Below are 7,712 nucleotides of genomic sequence, written 5' to 3' on the forward strand. Positions count from 1 at the left end.
AAATTTTTATGTGAGGTAATGATCTTCAAATCAGTATGCCGTAAAGAATTACAGTTGCATTAAAACCAACATTATTACACATTACAACAGAAATTAATACAAAGCGTGTTTGGACTTCCAAGCTTACTTGAATATTGTAACAGCGACTGAAGCTGATCCAAGACTGGCACTTACCATAAGCACATGTAAACCTGCTTCACAAAGAAGGGTTCGCATACACTTTTTCAATTGTAGTTTCTGCTTCACTGTTATGTAGAATATCTGGCGGTTGCGCCTCGGCGACAGATATTCGGACTCTCCAAATTTTCCAATTCTTTTCTGGTCCACCTCTTGGAGGGACTCATTTTAAGCGTACAGAGTAAGAGAATTTTTTACTGATGTATATTTTTGAAAATCAAAAATTTTATTTTTCCTCATAAAGATAACACAACGAAGGCGGCCATTTTGGAATGCAAGTGTTGGTAAATATTAAGTAAATTGTTTTTTCTTTTTAGTTCTAAACTTTGTAACGGACCCACTGTCGGAGGATGGTGCGTTTAAGAATCCAGCACGGTGATGTGCCCTTGCACTTGACTCACTTGACTCCTCATTGCTCCATTGGGTGGTGGGTTGTTGGTATGATCATCCTGTACTGGGGCAATGCCTGTTGGATTATGGATTAAATAAATTATAAATTGTGGCAATTTCAAGTACACTTTAACACGCCAATGGCGACCTATCTAAACGGGTTTTGCCTTATTTTCTCGGCCACATGAAACTTTAGAATTGTGCGCACGTAATGGTAGGCAAATTATTCATAAAAATCATCGACGCTCTGAGCAGAGTACCGTCATTTCTTCAATAAGTCTTCCCACCAGCTATACGCAATGGATATGCCAGTAATAGTTGGTCCTACCAGTATTTCCTTTATAAGAGGCCTTCGCAAATTGGAAATAATCTAGATTAAACATGCAAAATTTTCTGATTATCTCAAAGTAACTTTTCAAAAGTAAAAACTACTGGTACTTTTCATGTAAAATGGAAGTTATTTTTGCCATCCATATGGTGTAAGATTTAACTTACACAAAAGGTAATTTATTCATTTATTTCCTTCCACATATAAGGGCCTTAATACAAAAGGGTCTTTGTTAAGTTGAAAAGATTGTCTATTCATTATTAGTATACGTTTCGGTTCCTACATCAATATTTCATCCAACAGAGCTGTTTTTCTCTGCGAATTGTCAACTTGTGTTAACCAATTGAGCGCCAAAGTCAATTTTTGTCACCTTTAGAAAATATACTACAGTCATATTTTTTTCAGATTTTTGTCAAATGTTTGATAACAAACTGTAGCAAATGAAAAGTGATGTCCATTTGGCTTAAAATTATAAAAAAAAATTACAGAAAATTTCATAAAAATTGGTAAAAATTTGCACTAAAATCTTGGTGGGAACAATTACAGCACTCAAAGGGTATTGGTACCACATTGTCTAAATGTCAAAAGTTCATTGATTGCCATGTAGTTTGGTGACCTCTACAATGCAATTTCACATGAAGCATAAAAATGATGGTGACTGCGCTAAATTTTGTCTGACACTTTTCTGGAAGCGAAAAAACATTACAGAAACTGCTTGTGTTAAATGGAAATAAAAGATAAAGTTGCCATAATGTGCCGACTGCTGAAATGCATGGAGAAGGACAAATTTTAGCGCTATTTTACCTTATACAAATAAACGGGTATGGTAAAATACTATACAGTGACGCTCAAAAGGTAAGATAGGAACACAATTACTTACAATTTTCTACAATATATGCAATTCACAAAGAAAATAATAATATCTTTAATTTGAATTGTCATACATGGCCACCTATTCTATCCTAACTTTACCAATTCAGGCCTAGCCGATTTTGGAACGTCATTTGAGTGAAACTATTCCATAATGTTAGTCAGCTTGCAAGAAACTTTGCACCCAATTAAGGTAGTTCGCGACTCGAAAGTGAAAGACTGAAACTCAATGAACTTTTGCTCAACCTTTCCTCAATGAAGCTTTCAACATACTCTTACCAAATCAGTAATGAAAATCAAGAGTCAACGTGCAAAGTTGGTACTAGTAGAGATACACATGACATGACATTTACCGATATGAAATTTAAAATGGCGGCCATTCCTGTGTTCACTCTATGGGAAAAGTAAATTTTCGATTATCGAAAAACTAAGAAGGTAAACATTTTTCTTGTGCCAAGAGCTTTACAATATGCCTCAACAAGTGATAGAGCAGAAAAATGTGAAAATTGGAAAGTCCGAATGTCTGTAACATAAGCTTACGCGCGTTCTACCTTAAAGATAGACAGTCAGACACTGAAATTTTGCCAATAATTTTCTGGTCTACCGCTCGTGTTGGCTCATTTTAAAGCTCTTGGAGTAAGAAAAAAAATCACCGTCGTATTTTTTTGAAAATCGAAAATATGTTTTTTCATAGAGTTAATACAGGATGGCGCCATTAAGAATTTCAAATAAAGTACATTCTACTACTTCTATTACCAAACTTTGCATGGTGACCCTCGATAATTATTCTTGGTTTGGCAAAAGAATGAGTGAAAGTTTCGTTGAGGAAAATTTGAGTAAAATTTTAAGTCTTTCACTTTCGAGGCGCGGACTACATCAATTCTATTGACTTCGAACTTCGGCGAGCTTTAACGTACAGTTTTGCGCATGCGTACAAAACTTCAAAGATGACCACCGCATCAGTGATCCATTTTCACACGTCAGCAGCAATGTCAAAATCCTTTCACAAATATTTGATAGTTCAACGGCTTATACCAGGTCATTGACTTTGTCTGAGGGCATTAATGTACCCTATATTTACTTATTCCGGTTTTTGAACCCTAGTGTTGCATTCCAAAGTCTTTTCAGCTGCGAATAGGTACCCGCTATTTTATCAAATATCGCTCGCCCATCTTTCCAACGATAAGATAGGAAGTTCACAAACCACCATTCTCTCAGAATAACTTTGTCTTTCAAATGCAGGGTCAAAAGTCTGTGGAAGAAATTTGCCAACAGCTTCACGTGGGTGCGGAAATCCGAACTTGTTCAAGACGAGGGGAGAGGAAGGGGTAATTAAAACAATTTGAAACTTTAATGTGCAAAAATAATCTCCAATTTTGTTCAATATGAAACTTACAATATACACAGCACAAATCTTAAATTGATCACTTTTCGGGTTTTTTGGCTTCTATTGGTATCAGTGTAATTCATCGTAATGAATTATGAGCAAAGTTGGTTAAAAACGCTACCTTTACCACTGTTTTGAAGCGATTTTATCATCAATACAGAAAATGGTAGGTTTGAAAGTGTTAGGGTAAATTGAAAGCAGGTGATGGTACATGGAATGTCGACAACCCGGAACTTTCGGTTTGACTTTTGAAAGCTGTGAAGAGCGACTTATATGGGACTTTTTTGAAAGAGTGTGTTCCCGGAGTGAAGTCTTCCTCAGCTAGGTTCCTTCGTAAATATTGTCAAAACCACCGAGACAACATAGTTGCAGATGATCATCGCGACCGATGCACGGCGTTGTATAACAATGCCGATGACAATGTTTTGTGTACGTGCGTGTTTAATAATACCCTTCACTGCTACATATTCAACATCGTTAAAAACGTTTTCACGTGACACATCAAAGAGGTCAACATACGCTTAAATTTATACATTTCAATCGTGACAGAAAACGCGGGTATCAGTAAAAGTGCAGAAACTTCCAATCTTTTGTTTGCTTGTATATATTTAGGTATTTTACGCGTAACAACCAGGTCTCTTTGACACTTACACCACCCGCACCTGTCAGTTTTGTCTGTTGGGGCTTTGTGAGAGCTTACGTGTATTGTTTCATATAGCATCACTGCTACGAATGCATATTCCTATTGTTGTGTTTGTCTGTAGGTTGGTCAAATTCCCAAAACACACAGCCAAGAGAGGCACAGGTAGAGTTATGGATCCACAGCAATAGGAGGCAACGCTCATAATGAATTTCGCCGGTAATTTTAGATTCCTGCGCTTCAGAGACAGATATTTGAACTCTAAAATTTTTACAATTCTTTCCTGGTCTACAACGTTGGTGGGATTATTTTAAAGCTTGTGAAGTAAATAAATTTTCAACGTCTTTTTCGGTGAAAATCGAAAACGCATTTCCCCGTAGAGTTAACACAGGATTGGTGGTCTCTTTCAACCGATATATCGGCAAATTTCTCTGCTGGTACCTAAAATTTCGCAATATGTCAAAAGAAAAATGTTCACTGGAATCTCAAATTTTCACAAAAATTCCGTTTCCTACACGAATTGAACTCTCTACAGATGAAAAGTGCCGAACGTCCATGCTCTATCTAAAGGTTAATATTCTTTTTTAATATTTTTATTTCTGATTAAGAAATGGACAGTGAGATGGGTTAGTCTGTTTCTTTTTTAGTTTCTCTTATTAACATCCAAGCATGGAGATAACTGAGTGGTCTAAGCAAATGGTGGACGGGAGATTATAGACAGGCCATTACTCGTTTGCTCTGTTGAGATTTAGTCGGGATTTTCCTCAATCGAAGTAAGGACTTCATGGAGACAGTGACTTCGTTTCGACTACACAGACTTTATTTCTAGGTAGACAAACTTGACGGGTGCCATCGCCCAAGATAGAGTCTTCCATATGTCCAGGTGTGTCTTGAAATACAGGGAGATTGTCGATCGTCCTGTTTCGTATTGTCGACACGCAGGGTTTTTAAACAATGACTTTAGGGCGTCGCCAAAAACATACAATGGACACGAATTACAATTAAATGAATTCATCCAATCGTATGCGTCAATACAGCTTAATTTACATGTCATGATTAATATTCATAACTGACACAATACGAAATGATCACGTGAAATTCTCATTTTTTTGATGACTGAAACAAATGCCTCCGTAACACAAAGTATCTTAACAACTAGCATGGATGCAGATTTTTCAATCCCTATTCGTCCATGTGGCATATGACGGTGACTGTCATGTATATGTATTTAGGGGAATCTATTCTAAATTTTAGAAGTACCCACTGATATTTACAGTGAACAGATGCTGATAATTTTCTTTGCTTCTATTGGCACAAACATGGCTTAAAACTACAGAGAACGCTCAAAAAAATTCCAACACTTTGCCAAAACAGTAAGATTCTTGGAATCATATCTTTCAGTTCAGCTAAATGTAAAATGTTCTCACTTTACTCAACATCGGCCTCAGTACTATTCACTGACTTCAGATATAATACTTACAGGTTATTTGTCCATAGTGTGCGGCGAATTTGGTAGCCTCGATGATGGAGAATCCTAGAGACTGTGCGGAAGTGATGGCGTGGCGAGGCGATTCAATCATGTGCTCGTTCAAGAGCGTGTCAGCGTGTCGAAACTGATAATAGGTTGTAGTCTGCGCGAACTGGTTTTTGTTCACTTTTATAAAGACAGTGTACTGTGATTAATGGTTTACGATACCTTCTGATATTCGCTGTCCATATTTCATCTTTATTTTCAAACTGCGTATTAAACTCAGTATGGATGAAATATGAGTTAATGACTCTGCTTTTGAACTAAAAATAAATGCAAGTGTGGGTTTGCTTTTCATAAAAGTGAAGGAAACGAGGGCGAGTATTGACTGATCGCTTCACACAGTCACCGAATAAAATGACCATTTTCATGAGCTTGTTCTCCGCATACTACCTTAATGTGCAAATGCTCTTTGCGGTTCTTTTTGACCTTGTAACGACGTTGCAAAGGCCACTGAAGCACTTCTAAGTTGTGAGTCCCAGCAACAGGAAAAAAGCTCGTAACAAAATGTCCATCTGGCGGTCATATTTGACGGTATGACAGAGCGAGAAGAATAAGAATTCCACATCATACAGGTGCGGCTAGTTCCTTCGTGTACGAAAGCAATTTTCTGAAATATAGTAATTATACAACGCGATCACTGCTGAAAAATGGGTATCACAAATTTAATTATGGTTTGAGATGAACAGTGAAAACACGGACGGAATGACAGACAGGCTGATAGACATAGCACAGCGATAGTTTCCCCGTTGACACTGAAAAGAGCTTCACAATATACACGTCCGGTTTATTGGCATTATCAGTGAACATCATTATTTATAGACTGCTGTATCGGAACTAATAGGAGCGTTTAACAATTTATCGAGTAATTGCACACCTGTCATTTTGAAGCATCGTACACCTGTGTGAGATCGATATGGTCTCATAACCTCAAAATGTCATCCTATGTCTTTTGTCAATAAAACATTTTAATATACTAGTGACTTTGTGAATTTTTCAGTTGTATATGTGTCTTATTCTTTGTTATTCTATTCCATCTAATATTTTGAGAACGCGTTATCCTCATAGATACAATGAAGTTTATGGTTTTTCACGTGTATTCACACGCTGTGTGGACATTCTTTGCAGCTTAAATGACTGATATCTGATATGCAGCCAGACTGGAATTTTTAAGCTTTTCTTCACAAATTTTTTTAAATACTCGATTAACACTAATCCATGAAACAGGTAAGCCAGCTAGCTGAGTGTCGATAACTTTAGAATATACGCGCTCTGACACTGTAATAATCACACAACTTCTTCTGCTCATTACTACCTGACAATTTTGCTTCCTCCTTAAGGTAGTATGCAACTCGAAAGGGACAGACTTAAACTTTTGCTCAAACCTTTCCTCAATGAAACTTTCGACCATTCTCTTAAAAGAGACAGAATAAAAATCAGGATTCGCAGTGCAAAATTTAGTATTAGAGAGACAAATTACCTATGATTTCTAAGTTTGAAATTCAAATGGCCGCCATCCCCGAGTTAACTATATGGGAAAAATAAAATTTTCGATTTTCGAAAAACTAAGACGTTAAAATTTTTGTTTCGCAAAGAGCTTTAAATGAACCCTCTCAAGTGGTAGATCAGAAGAGAATGATAAAATTTGAAAGCCCAAATATTTGTCCCCGAGGCGCGTTCTACCTTAATGTGTTTGAAGATACGATCCGACCTGGTTATGCCGGTAAGAAAGTCCAAAATCGCACAGTTGTGCAATAATACCATCCTGATACATGCAAGCCTAGTATCTGAACAAAACTTAATGTACATGACGTCATTAATAGAGAGAGGTTTAATCTGGCAAATTTCGCATAGGAAACGTCTCCTATAATTTTGGTGATTCTATCATTGGTGCTCGTATCATTTTAGCGTATGTAAGAAGAAATTAAAACTATACAATTGTAACTTCATTCTATTTTACCACTCTACAAGCAGGACAGTTCGACATGACCAACTATTTCTTTGGATGGCGGGAAACTCTACCCTGTAGCATTTTATAGTCTGCATAAACACACAATATGATAAAATATGATAATTATCGAACGATACTCATTCTCACGTGTTTGTTTTGCCAAAGTAGATAACTTTTTTATCATACATGTTTCCCTCGGCCGCCAGCGCTGAAGGTGATATCGCGTGGTACACAAGACCATTTAATGTTTTTGCGTTTTCTCTACCGAATCTACGGTATTTGATGTCGTATAGGCACATTATCAACATGCACTTCAGTGGAAACAAAACTCTTCTTTCTCACTGTGCTATCTCCACACCGTGTACGGCTTGCAAAAAAGAAGTAAATATTCGTAATATCGATGAGCGAAGTAAACTGTACTGACCTATTTTGCTTAAACTA

The sequence above is a fragment of the Ptychodera flava genome, chromosome 2 (assembly GCF_041260155.1).
Source record: "Ptychodera flava strain L36383 chromosome 2, AS_Pfla_20210202, whole genome shotgun sequence".
Taxonomy (NCBI): domain Eukaryota; kingdom Metazoa; phylum Hemichordata; class Enteropneusta; family Ptychoderidae; genus Ptychodera; species Ptychodera flava.